The 17,257-nt window shown below is 54.7% G+C and overlaps 1 protein-coding gene across 6 annotated transcripts in view; it reads right to left on the bottom strand.

Annotated features, from left to right (window-relative positions):
• The window catches only part of PRKAG2 (protein kinase AMP-activated non-catalytic subunit gamma 2), a 277,375-nt gene that overhangs the window by 174,549 nt on the left and 85,569 nt on the right, over nt 1-17,257 (bottom strand). The window lies entirely within an intron of this gene.

The raw sequence follows: 17,257 nt of genomic DNA, 5'->3' as shown, positions 1-17,257 counted from the left end.
TCCTCCTTTCCCACGAGGGACACGGGGGGTCGGCACCAATCCCCGGCTGGCCTCCCACTCTTGCTTGGCTTTTCAGATCCTCCCTCGCCTTTAGAACCGTATCATCACTCAGTTCCATCTGTTTTAAATAGAGTGGCTCCACCCTGCTGGTCACAGAAACAGCCTCCTTACACGAGAAGACTGGTGTCAGCGTGGAGGTTCTGCAGGGTTACCAGCCTCGAGGTCCAGACCCAAGTGCTGGGGACTAAATCACTGAGTCTGACCTTGCTCTAGACTCCGGGGGACGGGCCCTGTCGAGGCCCACAGGCTGTGCTGTGGCCCCGGTCCAGTTCCGGGGTGAGTAGAGGCAGGAGGTTCTCACCCCGGGGTGCCCTTGGCATGTGAATTGAAGACTTGGAGGCTCCTAATTAAAATCTTAAAAGCCCAAGTCCATTCCTCCACACACAGTACAAAACCCTTGGCATTTTATGGGAAAGCAGACTTCTATTTGGAAAATAAACTTCAGTTGCTGGGAGAGAAAAGAAGAGCTGTCTGCGATCTAACACAGAGATAGTGTGAAAGGACAGAAGTTTTACAAGTTCAGTAAACCTCGCTGGGAAACTCATTCGCATTTCAAGCAGCTCTCATTACATCCTCTGCTTCAGACCCACAGCCCGGGAGCGGGGGTTTAAAGAACCGAGATGTAAATGACCTAGCCCAGAATCATAGTCATTCGCGACGGAAGGTTAGTATTTTAATTTAACTACGAACGGAAAATTAAATATACTTGGGGTGTTCAAAGTACACACGACCTCGGTCACGGTTGTGAGTTGGTCTTAGGAACAGTTCAAATGTCTACCGTTCCTCATTCCTTGCAAAGTCCCGACGCCTCTTTCCACCACCCCACTGACTCTCCGTGCCCTGAAGTTCCCAGCCAGACTCTCTCCGCAGGCGTTCCCAGGCCCATCGTGCTGTTTATGACCATCTATGGTGGTATTTTCCAAAGAGCACGCACACACCCCACGCCTGCCCCATCGTGCAACCAACTGTGTGGGTCAGATAAAGCGTGCTCTCACAACCAACGAGGGTCGGACTGAAAATAGCACACATAGGCCAGGGTAAATACTGTTTCATGAGAAATGGCTGGATTACGACATACAATGCATTTCTGACCGTGGGCTGCAGTCAAAGACGTTTCGGGTCACCGCTGCAATGACGCTTCGTGGCCTCCTGTGAACGCCCCGTGCTGTACGTTGCCCTCGCTGGGCTGCTGCCACTCCCCAGATCCCAGGGTACGTGCAGCACCTTCTCCTCTTGGCCTGTCCTACAGACACCACACGGTCGTGACTGAGAGAGAGCCCGTGGTGTCATCATAGTCAGTTGCTGTCCAAGTCAGCGATTTTCAACACTGTTTTTTCCAGTAGGACAAAGATAACGTCCTAGTGCCCAGTGGGGCTGACTTCTGGCAGCTGCGATCACTTGGGGCGGACAGCTGTCCAAGTAGGACAAGATGCCAGTTCTTGCTCAGAGGAGGGTCAGCTAGCAAAATACCACCGTCTCACCCCAGGAGCCAACACCACATGATCCAAAAGAAAGCATCTGTCACATCTTTTTTTTTTTTTTTTTTTAGAATCGCTATTAACTTTTACTTTATTTTACTTTATTTTGGCCGCACCAAGGCATGCGGGATCTTAGCTCCCAGATCAGGGATCGAACCCATGCCCCCTGCAGTGGAAGCTCGGAGTCCTAACCACTGGACCGCCAGGAATTCCCTTGCATCTGGTTTTGATGCTAGAAGCCCCTTCTCATTTATATGCTTATATGTGTCAACTACCCCCAGAGGATGTAGCCCTGAACTTCTATAATGTACATCTTAGTTGGAATACCTTTGCCAGAACCTTCCCTGAGAGTTGGTTTGGGTCTGAGGGTGGCAGGAAAAGGGCACTGCAGCTCTTGGACCAGGAGGCCATGGAGGAAGAGGACAGAAAAAGAAGCTCCAGGGTCCTCGGAATAACCCACCCCTCTCCCACGTGACGCGGGCCAGCCCTTGTCTTGCAGGTGAGGGTGGCGTCCATCCTTCATCCAGACCCACGGGCACATCCAGACTCGTTCTCAGCCCAGAGCCGGTGCTCTTCCCAGGCAGGGAGACCATCCAGGGGCCTCGTGCTGCTGAGGTTCTGCCTGGCACTGGGGAGGAAGAGCATGGAGGTCAGCGTGTGAAGAGGCGGACACACGCTTTTCTCAAAGACAGAAGGTGACGGGAGCACGTCACAAGGGGCCACCTACTGGGCAGAAACTTAAAATAAGTTACATCCGAGAGCTCCGGCAGGTCGCTCGAGGCAAGAATAATCCGGCAAGGCTTTCTGGAGAACGCAGGGCGAGAGGAGGTCTCAAAGGAGGTGGGAGACGGTCGTAACTGCTCTCCAGGTCTATTCCAGTGGCGCCGGCTGGTCCCCTACTTCTGTGTCCAGCATCTCTCTCTGTACAGTCGCCAGACTGATCCCTCCCAAGAGCAAGTGATTCCCTCACCAGCACCTTCCGACGGATCACTCAGTGAGACCCTGGGATCCTGTACGACCACCCCTCCCTCCCTCTCCCTCCCCACTTGGCTCTAGCCATGCTAGCTGCTCCCTGAAGGCCTGGAGGCTGCCCCTGCCTCAGGACATCTGCACTGCTCTCCCCTCTGCCGGGCGTGCCCTGCCCCGCACCCCTGCCCGGCCACAGCTGGCTCCATCCCATGCCTGCTCAGATGCCTCGGAAGCAGCTTTCCTGATGGTCCTACGTGAAAGCGCACCCCTCCAACCCTCATCCCTTCGCCTTCGCTTTTCTTGGAGCCGCACAGCGGTTCTGTCTCTCATCGCCTCCCCTCCCCCCCAGCAGAATGCAGTCCCACAAGGGCAGGGACTCGGCAGCAGTTCGAGGCTGTGTTCCCAGTACCCAGGATCACAGCAGGCTCCCATTAAGCGCCCACTAGACGAATATTCCCCCCTTTAAAAGGCTGCGTCAGGCTGGTCGGGGTGAGGCCAGGGCACTGAAGGTGAACATGGAGACCCGGGCAGGGACAGCGGGTCCTGCCTTGCCCCCGGGCAGGCTCAGCACGTGGGGCTATATCGCCCTCTAGTGGTCACTCGGCAGCAAAGCCAGAGAAGCCCCCGGAGTTTCGAGGGGCCTGTTTCCAGGGCCCGGGGGACGCAGAGCTGCGCGCTCACCCGCACACCTTCCTGTGGGAAATCAGATTCAAAGAAACATTCAGAATAGAAGGGTGAAAGGGGGACACATATCACCTCATCTTGTCTTGAATGTGGGAGAGATTTAACTCGGACATCCTGCCTCTGCTCTGTGGTTCCCGGTGGACCAGCTGCCCCAGGACTTTGCACAGAGTGGGGACGGCCACCCCTTCAGAGCCTCAAGTCGTCGAAGGCTAGGTGGCAGCTTTTCGAAAGTAAGCAAACAAACAAAAAAGAAACCAAGTGGAAGGAGCCGTACAGAGAAAACACAGAAAAATTGAATTTACAGGAGGCAGGACTCAGACCTAAGACCTCGCCAAAAGGTGGCCTGATAACCTTGCTTATTTACTTGGTCGAGGGAGAACGGGACTGGCATACATAATGAGGCTTTTAGCTCATCTGCACTTTGCATTTCCTCCCCATAGACTCCTCCTCTGGCTCAGTCGTGGTCACTTAACAGAGAAGACTCCCTGGCCCGCTGCCCCACCCCAGACCGCCCTGCCCCCGTCTGTCCTTTTACCTGCTGTTTCCCCTGATAGCACGGGGGTGAGGGGATTAAAGTCTGTCTGCGCTCCAGTCCTCCCCCCACCCAGCCCTGGGTCTGGAATATTCCAGATTACTTCTTCCAGTTTTGCCTTAATCGCGCCATCGGAAGGAACTTCACCTCCGTCACCAAGGAGATGTGTAATTAGTTAGGATGTTTTAACGGCATTATAACAGAAACAGAAATATATAACTTAAAAGAGACTAAACTACCTGGACGTTTATTACCTAAAATAACGAGCTCCGTGATGCTAGCTCCATGAAGATTACCTTCCTACCTGTCTGCCCCGCCGTCCTCTGTGTTGGCCCCGGTCACAAGATGGACCATGTGGCCCGGAAACCACGGCCTCACACCGCAGACAGAGGAAGGAGGGGGATCAGTCCTCCGGCGGCACCTCTTTTTGTTGAAGGGGAGGCACCTTTTCTCTGATCCCTCGCAGAGCTCCTCTTATGTTTTGCTGGCTCCCCCTGAGCCCCGTGAAGTGGAAGCCAGGCATGTCCCCAAACGGGGAAGGGGCGTTAGATCATCTGTAACTCGTGCCCGGGGCTGGGCCCTGGGTAAAGCCAGGTTCTGTCATGAAGAAAGAGGGGGAGTGGCTGCCGGGCAGCCGTCAGAGCCTCCTGGTGAGGGACAGACTGTGCACACAGATCCGTGTAATGAACTTGGGGAAGGAGAGCCAAGGGACGGGGTTTGGGGGCAGAAGAGGAAAAAGGAGGTCGCTGCACAGGGCAGCCGAGGGCAGCACGGCCACCCGGCCACCCGTCTGCCTCTCCTGAGCTGAAGATGACCTTTGTCCCCGGCAGGAGACACTCCTAAGGATGGGCCCAGAGGATGCAGGGCTCAGGTACCTGACAGCACTGACACAGCGGAGCACCGCGCTCTAAAACACACACATATGCGTAGGGACCAGCCAGGCACAGAAAGATGGTGCTGGTAGCTCCCCAGGGCCCCGCACAGGAGCCACCACTGAGAGCTAACTCAGGGAGGTCAGAGGGCAGGTCAGCTCTTCTCAGGAGCAAACTCCAGGGCGTCCTCGGGAAAGGGGTGAGTCCAGCTTTGCTGAGCACCCACTGCGTTCGGGGCAGAGCAGCTCCCACGTGTCCATTCGCTACTGAGCTCTGGGACATAGAGCAAGTCCCTCCCTGCCCGGGGACAAACAGCTGCCTTGCGCGGAGGCTGGAGGCCAACGCCGGCTCTGGGCTGGCAGAGCGGACCTGAGCCCCACCTCCGAGCCCCCGGGAACTTGTGGGAGCCGCAGGGAAGGCACGACACCTGGGCTTTACGGCACACAGGAGACTGAGATGCATACGAGTCCCCGAGCCCTCCAGAGAGGCCGGAGGGCTGACTCGGGGGATGGCTGTTCTGGGGGGCTTCAGATGGCCTCGTTGGGGCCATGAGGACAGATGGGACGTGTCCCCCCGGAGCAAAACCCCAGCAGTAGCGTGGAGAACAGAAGCCATCACAGAGGTGGACACCAGCTCACGCCCCTGCCCCGTCACACCTGCCCGCGCATCATCTCTGCTCCACCTATAAATGCGCCCAGGTCTCTCCTACCTTGAAGCAACAAGGCAAAGCCTTAGCTTCCATTTAGCTCTGTCTACCCGCCTCTGCCGGGATGGGCCCACTTCTGCCACAGTGAGGAATGAGCCTTGGGTCCTCAGCAGTGTGACCTCAACAGGGACTGTGCTCGCGGCACAGCCCCCCCACGCGGAAGGCAGCAGGCCCGGCCGCCTTCCCTACGAGGCCCCAGATCCGGCTGCTGGGCCGGATCTGCACCTGCACCTGCACCACCTCGGCTTTCTCTGCCTCTTGCCTCCAGCCCTCAGCTGCCGACGAAAGACCTCTGATCTGCCCGGAACCGTCTTAGGCAGAAGCCCTGAACTCTCACTGCCTTTGGTGGACACCTCATCACGTGGTCCCAGAGCAGCCTCAGGGAGGGGCTGGGAGAGGCAGGGAGCCCAGGCTGTGGACGAGCTCGGACGTCCCGCCACACGTTTCTTGCTTCCTTCCCTTCTGCCCAAACGCTGTGAAAGAAGGCCAGTCTCTCTGACTCCCGGCTTCCCACTCAGGCCTCAGCCCCTAACACAGCTTCTTTCCCTTCCCGGCTACCCGACCTGCTCTCTCGAAAATCACCAATGATTTCGAGGTCAGATGTCGAGGAACTGGCAGCAGCTGGACGGCCTCACAGCCGGCCTTCTCTCCTCATCTGGGAAGAGTGGGGGGCATCTGAGCCACACGGCACCCTCCCTCACTGACCGTACTCTTGCGATGGAGGACAGATCACAGGCCAAGCTTGCTCCATGGATCTCAGCCTCCCATCTGTTAAACGGCATCACTTTCCCATGGAAAGTGATGTCACTTTCCCATCACTTTCCCTGTACCAGGGCACCACAAACCAGGTACATCAGAAATGGGTTCCCTCACAGTCTGAAATCGAGGTGTTAGCAGCACCGTGCCCCTTCCTTGCCTCTTCCTGCTTCTGGTGGCTGCTGGCAACCCTTGGGTCGCAGACCCATCACTCCGGTCTCTACCTCTGTCGTCACGTGACGCTCTCCCTGTGTGTCTGTGTTCCCATCACCATCTTCTCATAAAGCACCAGTCATAATGGGTTAGGCGCCCACCCTACTCTAGTGTGACTTTATCTTAACTAATTACACCATCGATGAGTTCATTTTCAGATAAGGTCACAATCAGAGATGCTGGGGGGTAGGACTTCAACATATTTTTGTTGAGGGGACACAATTAAACCCATAACAGTTATTAGAAGGATTAAATGAAACTTGTGTGTCTTTAAAATCCACCTAACGTTGTCTGAAATCAGTTCTTTGTCTTGCTTAGTTCCCCCAACAAGCCCTGGCCTGATAACCTGCCTTGAATTCCTACATGACCCCTGCATTCCTGACCCGCTAACTTGAGGCTGACTACGACCTTGTGGGCTGGGATCAGGTGCCTTCCTAACATTGGAGGACGATTCTTTCCATAATGGTCTGAGTGTCTGATGCGTGCAGAGCCTATGGGCAGCCAATGCACCTGCAGGAACGGTACCGAACGGCAATTTCACACTCAACTTCATCTCCTTCTGTGACGCCATGTGAGTAGCAGTACGACGGCAAACCCAAACGGAGCACCCAGCCTACACCAACATCTTCTGGAAAGAAGAGAGATTCTGTCATCACCTCTCATACAAGCTCAGCGGAGGGTGGGGAAGCGGCGGGCTGAACCCTGGAAGGCTTTGTTCTCGAATATCACTCATGCAAACAACAGCATGTGTCAAAATCCATCTCCTTTTTCTGGGGGTGGGAAGGAGCCTGCAGGAAAGCTCTCGTCAACAGCAGACCTTCTGGAGGAAGTGATGGTGGGTGGGACACTGGGAGGGGGGAAGTGAGGCCCACACGAAACACACTTTCCAGAAAACCGTCTCCTCCTCCCAGTGTCAGGAGTTTTCACCCTTTGGGTGGTTTGCATTTGATTCTCTTCTAAGCCAGGTCTCTGCGGGTTGTCTGAGGGCAGTGTCGGAGCAGCTGCAGCCCAGATGCTCGCTAACCCCCACCTGTAGCATCCCAGGACCAGGAGCGCAGCCGAGCCTCTGCTGGACACAGACTCTGAGATGAAACAGTCACAGGGGAAGGAGAGGGCCCAGGATTTCCCTGAGAACCTCAGGCTGACCAGAGAGCCGGTGGACTGGCTTAGAATAGCTAGCGTTTGGCCAGTGGTGCCCCAGGGCGGCCGGGCCTGTTAGAGATATGGAAAAGCTCCTGCATTGGGTGGGTGAGAGCCACGGCCAGAGACCTCCTGCCCCTCCTGAGACGTCCAGCAAAACGGTTACCCTGAAAGGTAACCCACAGGACAAGGTGCCTCTAGTGCTGAAGCCGGGACCTCCCTCTGTCCCCAGGGGTCTGGTGATGGGCCTTATTTTGAGTATCATCAGGTTAGACAGCCACGGAGGAGAAGGGACAGACCTGCGTGGGCACTGACACCTCAGTGTGTTCCGCAAGTCAGGGGTCAACCCTGCGGAGCCACGCTGGGATGGGCAGGGTGTCCTGCAGTCCTCCGTGGCCTGACTCTAATCACTGGGCCGCAGAGGGAGAAAAGGAGGAAGAGGATCTAAGTTGAAAACATTCTCTATTAAAGTGTTTCACCCTCCACACTACACTAGGAGTCGAAGCAGAAAAACCACTAACTGTCTCCAAACCTCACCGTGTGGTTGGCGAGGTCCCGTCGGAAGGACACGGCTTCGCACCGAGGGCAGAGGGAGATGAGTTAGCTGCTGCGGCCCAAACGGTGAGCTGAGCTGAAGGCGGAGCCCCGATCGGCCTTGGGCGCCGTGGTTAAGTCTGTGCCACATCTCCGCCCAGACTCACGGTTGTGCATTTCTACCAACGCGGCTTCATCCTCAACTTCTGACCCCAAACATGACTGGCCCAAACAGATCTCTTTACAAAGAGAAAATCTGACTTCCAAAGACCAAACCTGCCCGTCACCAAGAGTATTAGAGAATAGATATGGCTGTGAAGGCAGTTCTCAAAGAAGACTTTCAAAACTAGGAGACATTAGTGTTCCTCATCGCGGAAGGAAGAATAAATGGTCCAGAGTTTGCACAGAGACGAGCTTCCTCCCCGTCTTGCCATGCCCAAGGGGCCCAGATTAGGGGGGTCGGGCCCGGTCGTCTTTCGCATCAGCCGTACCCCAGCCCCACTGCACGAATCACCGCCTGACCGCCTTGTCACACTTCCAGCTCGCTTCCCGGAAGGAAGCCGCACCCCGTGCACCTGCAGTCACGCTTCCAGCGCTCTTTCCGGAAGGAAGCCGCACCCTATGCACCTGCAGTCACGCTTCCAGCGCTCTTCCCGGAAGGAAGCCGCACCCCATGCACCTGCAGGCTCGTGCGTCCTCGGGGCTCGAGTCACCAGGGTCTCTGATACTCCGCTGCACAGCTAGAAAAGCTTCTTTGGGACTAAGCCAAAACCAGGTCTTTGCTTCCGAGGGTAACGTAAACGCTCCCGAGAGAAACATCTCCCTGTGAACAAGATGTGTACTTCTCTGTCCTCCTGAGAGTCTGAACAGCAGCCTGGGAGAGAAAACCTTGACCCCCCACCCCCCACCCCGGAAGAAGACGGAAATTCTACAAATGTCCGGGAAGCTGAAATCTGGGATAAAATGACTAACCTTGAAGGGTTCGTCGGGTGAGAGAACTGACGTGTTCTCAATTCCCTGTCGAGCAAGGCTGTACACAGACCCCGTGAACCTTGCCCCGTTCCAGAAGCAGATTCAGGGAAGTCCAAGTTATGTTCTTGAAATGCACAGGCTGCCTCATTCCACAGAGGAAGTAAGGTGCTTTACAAGGAGACACAGGACACACCCGGATGCTCTAGGGTAACAGCAGGCAGAACTGACACCCTGACAGGCCGCCCCTCCGCCATGGGGCACGCGACCTGGGGAGGAGGGTCTCACGTGTACAGACCCCCTGAAACCATCCACCTGGCTGGGCCCACACCCGTGGCCACCCCGTGGCTCCCCTGGCTGCGGCTGGAGGATGATCTGAGCGCTCCCAGGCATTCCTGTGCTGAGTTTATTCCAGGAGACAGCAGGCCCTGCGCCAGTGGAGGCCGGGAGGAAGGTCCCGGGGACCCTGAGTTCAGGGGCGGCCCTCCCGCCTGTGTCCGTGGCTGCTAGAAGGCACTGGGAAAGCACGGACTCCCTGGAAGCACGAAGCAGGACAAGTGCTTGTCTGTCCAGGTACAGGGCTTGTAGGGGCCTGGGCGGGAGGATGGAAGGGGGAATCAGACAGGCCTGTCGGGAGCCACATGGGGTCTGATGTTAACCTTCTCGGGGGGGAAAGGATGAGGCCGGGCGGTGGGCGGATGTCCATGAAAACTAGGAGCAGCTGGAGGGCTGCACGCAGCAGGAATCGGGTGTGAGGTGCGGGCGCCCTCTCGTGTGAAGGTCGGGGGGAAACCTCTGCTGGCGGAGCCCCCGACTTTGGCTGGGGAAGGAGCTTTCGTTCCTTTGGTTTTTCTCCTGAGCTTTGCTGCATTTATCCGGCCTGCAAGGATGGGCAATGCCTTGTAATCGGAGCTGGAGGAAGCCTTGCACAGTAGGGCACCGTAGGTAAAAGCGGACACCACGTGGGTTCAAATCCTGGTTCTGCCACTTAGCGGTGCGGCCTTTGCTCAGTGACTTAGCTCCTCTGGGCCTCAGTTTCTACTTTGATGAAAATGGTCAAAATCTGACGTCATGGAGTTTTTATGCAGATTAAAATAACCATCGATGTTAACACATCAGGGAAACTCATGTTTTAAGTGCAGACTCCTGGAACTCCGGTACGGAGCTCGCCAGTTTAGGCGGCAGGAGCAGGCACTGGAGGTAACAGGGGGCCTTTGCTTAGTGCTTCCAAGACTTACGCACACAACTGACTTCCCACTCCACCCACTCGGCAGGTGGGTCGCACAGGAAACGGAATAAACTATTAAGCCGGGACATGAGGGGCCAGGGAAGGTTTGTGGTTACAGGAGGGAAACGAGGTTAAGGACATCTCTTAAGGAAAAGTTAGGAAAGAAATAGTATGGTGAGAAATAAAGGGCAAAATACGGGTATTTTCAATCACCCCTGGAGCCTCTCTTCTGTTACCATTTCCCTACATCTGGCTCTGATAGAGAGCAGGCAAATACAGGTTATGCGGACAGAGACAGGGTATCACTGAGCTGGGAGGGATCTGCGCGCCCAGAGAACTGACAAGGATCCTCCTTTCAAATCCTGGAGGACCGGCAGGGGTGGGAGTGGGGAGGTGGTGGGATGGTGGTGTTTGCTGGTAGCTACGCTTTTGCATGAATCCAAGGAGAGCCTCTGGGCCTGTAGTCTCAACAGAGCGGCTCATCCAGAGAGGCTGTGCTTCCCCGTGGGTGCGTCCCAGCACCCGGAGTAGAAGTCTGCCTGGAGAAAGTGTCCCCCTCACCCACGTGGACCTGCACGGTCACCTTTCTCCTGGAGTCGGTGGCTGCCGGGCTGCAGAACGGCCTCACAGTCATCGTGCTGAGCTGGAGTGGGACGCTGGATGCTGCCAGACGCTGTGCGCAGGCGACGTGATTGTGGCCTGCCTGGCCGTCTCCCGGTTCTGTCTGCAAGGGATGGCCCTCCAGCGCAACCTCCTGGCTTCCTTTGGTTTTGGTTCCAAATTTTATTTCAGAATCTCCTGGAGCTTCATCAACACTCTGACTTTCTGGCCGACCAGCTGGCTTGCTGTCTTCTACCGTGTGAAGATAGCATCCTTCTCTCACCCCATCTTCTTCTGGCTGAAGTGCAGGATTTCTCGGTCAGTGCCCGGGCTGCTGCTGGGCTCCCTGATCCTGTCTGGTCTGACATCATCAGCAGCCACCGGGAAGTCAATTCTCGTGCAGATGGTTGCCACCCAGGGTTCCCATGGCAACGACACCCTGGCTGGTAGAATACAGACCGTCTCCTTGCGCTTTTTTTCTACCTCACGCAATTATCATGCGGTCAGTTCCATTCCTCCTGTTCCTGGTGTCCACCCTCTCGCCCGTGTTCTCGCTGCACCGGCACTTGGGGCAGATGAGGGACCACAGACCCGGCCCGGGTGATCCCAGCACCCAGGCTCACACCGTGGCCCGGAAGTCACTTGCCTTCTTTTTCATCCTATTTCCTGTGCCTGAGAATTGTCCTTGTGAACATCCCAACCCTCCGGAAGCACCGGCACTGGGCCTGGGAAGCGGTGACCTACGCCGGCATCTGTCTGCACGCCAGCATCTTGGTGCACGGCAGCCCCAAGCCGAGAAAGGCCCCGAAGAAGAGGCTTCGGCGAGCCCTGGGCAAGGAGCAGTTTGTCTTGAGTTACCGGTATCAATGACCTCTATCACTGGACAAGCCCACGGGTGGCAAGAATGCACAAGGTTTGGGGCTCTGTCCTTCTCTCTCTTCATTTCCTGGTTTTTTGCCTACCCTTCGTACGCCCCCATTAATTCTTTTTCCATCCCTCTCTGTTTCTGCCAACCGTTCCAGTGGTCCTGGTCTCTGGTCTGCGTCCCAAGCCACCTTGGACTAGGATGGTGGCTGCATTTCCTCACAGGCCTTTCTCACTGTCTACACAAGCAGCCCTAATAATATTCTCCCAGCTTCATTTTGGTCCGTTCTCCCTTTACAGAGACCTGTAATGGTTGTCGGCCGTCTCTGTGGTCAACCTAAAGTTTTGTTTCTTTTTAAATGGTGACGTAGGTTGTCCTCATACCATCACCCCACCGTCAACTGGCCTCCTCGTCCCTGCTGCGCTCTCAGAGCCCAGTCTCTCTACTTCAGCCCAGGAAAGCTTCTTTCTGTCTCCCCGCATGCTCTTCCCTGCAGCCTGTGGTCTTTTGGCCCATCTGGAACATCCTTCTGTCCTCTCTCTGCCGTTCTTTGCCGTTCCCTTCTTTTGCGCCCTGCTTAAGACCAATTCCACCCGTGGAGCCTTTTCAGTTTGGTCCCATGAGAGTCTGAGGGCGTATATGAGTTTTGTGCCGTTACAGGTCCTGTCCTCGATTCTGTGTGTTTGCTGTATGTTGCGTTAAAAGGAGTTGTCTGACGTGGAAATGCTTTTAGGTATTGGCCAACAGAAGATGGAGAAAGCAAAAAAAGTAAACTTGCTACAGTTCTCAATTTTGAGAATCTTGCTTTTCCTGTCCGCTCGCCCAGGAAGTGGACCCTGCGTGCGGACACCTAGAGATTGGTCTCCAGGGTAACCTGGGATACAGGTTAGTTAGCAACCCGGAGTGTGTGCAAAAGGGTCCACTGGATGCGGAAAGAAAAGTGTGGCAACTTTAATTTCTCTTTATTTGATCTCTTCCTTTAAATTAATTTTTTGGGGTGTTTTATGATGTACATGATGTATTTGTAGAGTATTACGAGCACGTAAGTAAAATAAAGGAACATGCACACGGCAGAGAAAAACAATGCTCGCGTTCGATGCACTTCGAACGTGCATAGCAGACACTGATTATTATCAGTGATTAGGGAGCAAAGCTTAGTAACGTGAACTTCAGTCCTTCTTGAGGTCCTGCCTTGCTGACTACGCAAGATTGTTTTTGCTTTTAGAAAGACTTTCATCTTATTATTTGCAGTTCAAGAACATACTGACGTGCACTTCCCTTTCCTCCTCTACAAAGGCAAAGTCATCCTCAATCAAGTTGTAAAAAATCTTGTGGAGATAAGATTTGCTGTTTTCTGGAAGCTTCTACTGCCACATGGTCACGTAAGACTTCTTGGGAACTAGACAAGGCGTAAACATGTTCTACTCTGTGGGTCACGTGGTCTCGGATAGCTCAACAGCTCAAGTCTGCTGCTACGTGTGAAAACAGCCACAGGGGAAAGAAACAAGGGCGTGTCTCAGTGATTCATGGACACAAATTAATAAAGGATTCAGGCTGGATTTTGTCCCAGGCTGGAGAATGCCGACCACTGTATCAGACGAGGAGGCTGTATTGCTTTGATTGGGGTGCCTGACCCTGATCCCCTAAGGGAATTAGGTTTGCTACTAACAGCGGGCCTGGGAGGAGTGTGACGAACACCCCAGAGTCCCCAAGACGTGTCTTGAATCAACATGCCACTGGGCCCGGAGACCAGAGGAAGGCTACAGCCACTCCATACAAGCAGCCCCTCCAAGAGGTAGGGTCCTTCTAGAACAGAGGGCTGGTTTTCCTACCCGGGCACAGAGCCCCAGCCAGCCTGGGTACTCGCTGGTCCTGGGACCAGATATAGCATCTGGAACTGTAGCCTCCATCCGTATTACCTCTCTCGTTCTTGAAGTGTCTGAAGACTGAATCATCTCCTCTTCCTTTATTTCCCTTTGAAAATGACTGTGCTCAGAATTTCTGTCTTCCCTCTTTCTTTCCCCTAATACTAGAAGGCAGTGTTTACCAAGCTTGAGTGTCACCCGAGGGGTTGGCTGCAGGCGGAACTGATGACAGAACTGACATAGATTCTATGTCATCGTGTAGGCTGAAAGGCACCGGATAGAAGGACATGGTGCAGACAGCACTGGAGGAGACATGGGAATTTCATTACTTGAAGATGGAGGACTCCGTCCGTCACGCTGACATCCTTAGTGGTGACGCCTGGACATGATGCTGGGGAAGTAGCAAGGCCTCTAACCCCTGTGTGTAGGGTGACTGGACCGAGTTCAACGAGGGAATCTTCGTAAAAGTGGGAGGCTGTGTGTGCACACACGCTGGGCGGTGGACGAGGAGGGTGTTACGGGCATCTGCAGAGCTGCCAACTGCGCCTCTTCTCCAGGAACTTCTGCTCACTTCCCGGGTGGGTTCTTGGTTCCTTTGCTTTTGACGCGTGATCCTGCCTCCCAGCCCCCCAGTAACCGTCGGGTTCAGAGATCCCAACTGGGCTAATCAGAGATCCCATAATGAGGAGGCTGGAATGGTAACTGGAGAGACACGAACACTAGGAATTCTCTGGATGTCCATGAATTCTTCCTGCCAAGCCCCCCAGAACCAGCCTGGCTCCTTCCCTTTCTGAGTCCTGAGCGTTCAGCTCTTCTTTGAATTCTGTAAATACACCCAGATCCTTCCAATAAATTGTCTTCCTTGTTTTAAAAAAAAGAGGGGGTGGGGAAAGTAAAAGGATGGGGACCAAAGATGGATTCAGAAACCAGGCTAGAAACGTATCCCTTAATGCCCCTCATACACATTTGGTTCTAAGATTTCCAGCAGGCAACACAGACAGGGAAAATTGGGCCGTTACGTGATCAGTGTCCATCATAGACAGAAACAATCGAGTTGCTCAGAAGCACAGCTATTCTTGGTACCGAGACAGGAAATTTCTCCCAGGGGGCTCGTGTGACAAATGGCGTCTTCACGACATCTTTCCAACGGACACAGCGGGTTTCACAGGCAGCTGCTTACCCAGACCCGCCATACAGGCCGCTGACGTTACTCTCAAGCTCGATCTTGTGAAATCAGTTCTGGGGCAGTGGGAGCAATATGTAGTCTGGGCACGTTGACCCGGGCATAGATTCAGGCAGGAAAAGCAGATAGATTGTATGCCCTCCACGCAAGCCTCACAGCAAGCCCAGTGAAAAAATCAGGTGGCGGCTAGGACCTGAGGGGAGAACCACGTGGAGTAGAGCACACACGCCGCCTGGACACAGACTCAGACCTTCCTGCTTCATCAGCGGGCTGGGCAGGGTTGGTTTCCCACGTCCTCGGGGAAGGTCAAGGACCTGGGCTCGGTGATTCAAGGGCAACAGCACGGGCTGCTGTCCTGGGTCCTGGACACCCGCTCCCAGACAGCTTCTCTGAAGAAGCCGAGCCCCCGCCCTGACCTAATCAACGCGTCTTTACAAGAAGCCCAGTCACTCCGCTGGTCTTCTTGAGCCCCGCCTACGGCTACCCAGCCAGACAGCAGAGAAGCCTTAACTAGCTACACTTGCTGCACAGCACCTAACAAGACACACCTCTGCAGCTGGGTGCTTTCTAGCACACTGAATGGCCTTTAAAAACACTGACCGGAAAAGGGCAGCACGGACTCCTGCTTCCCGGGAAGCTGAACATCTGGCCCATCTTCAGGACCCAGCATCCCACCTGCTGGCTCCCCCAGACCTCCCAGACCCTATATGTTGGCTGCCCCTTTCTGCCTTCAGAAATGACCCTGGTCCTGGGACTTCCCTGCTGGTCCAGTGGTTAAGACTCTGCGCTTCCACTGCAGGGTGCATGGGTTCCATCCCTGGACAGGGAACTAAGATCCCGCATGCCGCGCAGCACAGCCAAAAAACCACCAAGAGATGACCCTGGTCTTAACAGAATGACCACCCTACACCCACAAGTCCTGCGCCTCCCCAGCCAGGGACATGAATTGCAGATCTTGGCTTTCAATGTAACCTGGGTCCCCCCCAAAATTCATGTCCTTCCAGGAACCACAGAAAGCGAACTTATTTGGAAATAGGGTCATTGCAGATGTAATTAGTTAGGAGGAGGTCATCCTGAAGTAGCGTGGCCCTCAATCCAAAATGACCGTTGTCCTTAGAAGAGGAGATGCAGAAGCACAAAGACACAGACACAGACAGACACACGGCGGGAGAGGGCCACGTGACGGCGACGGTGACGCAGAGGCTGGCATGCTGCTTCCACAAGCCAAGGAGCACCCAGGACCGCCAGCAATGCCAGGAGCTAAGAGAAAGGCCTGGAACAGATTCTCCCCTAGACTCTTCGGGGGGACCATGGCCCTGCTGACGTCTTGATTTTGGTTTCTGGCCTCTGGAACTGAGAGAATAAATTTCTGTTGTTCAAGCCACCCAGTTTGGGGTACTTTGTAATGGCTGCCCCAGGAAATTCATACAACCTAGTTCTGTTGTAAGCAACCTAGGCACAATGCCACCCGTGGGGAAACAGGACACCTGGTGAAGGTCTGGTCTGACATCCCCTCCCCTCTGAGAGGTGGTGTGTGATGGCATATTTGAGAATTGCAGGGTCCCTGTCCAGGAAACTGGGGATGCTCTCTAGGGTGTTGGGATGTCAGTGCTAGGACACACCTCCCTATCTGGCTTCATATCTAAGTTCCTAACTGCACGTCACCCGTACTGTCTGCGTGAGGACCACCTTGTCCTGTGACATTTGTACACTTACACATGAGTTTAGTCATCATGGCGATGCCTTTAGGGGTGCTAGGAACGATACCCCAAACCACCGAAAAAAATTAAAGAAGAAAGCTTCCCACACTTTCCTTACAAGTCACGGAGACTGAAACTGCACTCCGGCTGGCCTTGCAGATAGAGTAATAGCTCCAGCCCACAGGTCCTGCAAATACAACCCGGAAAGAAAGGAGGCGCGATGCCCAAGGGCAAGCTTGTTTTCCAAATCATTGTATTCTTGATAGGAACTTCCTATGTCCTCAGAAAGAGTTGCAAAGAGGAGGGAGATGCACTAAGACACGGGAAAGGTGAAAATAAACTCCATCTACTTTATGGTTTCCCTGGTATATTTCTAGATACGATCAACGGTGCTCAGTGGAGAATGTTTTATCCTTAGATCACAAACACTCATGAGCCTAAAGAACTCTCTCTGAAACACACATCTGCTTCCCCTGTTTCTGTAGCAAATCAACCCCACCTATCCAGGGCCTGAGACAGAAAAGGTCAGCACGTGCTAGAAACAGGTTCACTCAAATCCCCCAAACGCCAAGCCGTAAGCCCTGGGGGCCGCACACGGCAGATCAGAGAAAGCGCTGGGCCGTCCGGCCCCAGGCGTGGGCCGCTGCTGATTCCCAGAGAAGGCTGGAGGCTAGCGTTCCACGTGGCTGTCCTCTCAGCCATACTGCAAGTATCGGGGTATTTACATTAACCCCACAAGCCACGCCATACTGGGTGGATTAGTGCAGGGATAGAGCGACAGGTGGAGACACGTTGCGCTGGAGATAAATCTGTTCCTGGGGGACAGACCAGACGCACACGCTCAGCACCATCAGTAACAGCCACCCGGCCAGCTCTGGTGTCCCTGCAGGTGGCCCCGCGGCC

The sequence above is a fragment of the Lagenorhynchus albirostris genome, chromosome 8 (genome assembly GCF_949774975.1).
Source record: "Lagenorhynchus albirostris chromosome 8, mLagAlb1.1, whole genome shotgun sequence".
Taxonomy (NCBI): Eukaryota; Metazoa; Chordata; class Mammalia; order Artiodactyla; family Delphinidae; genus Lagenorhynchus; species Lagenorhynchus albirostris.
This window is presented reverse-complemented; position numbering and strand designations above follow the sequence as displayed.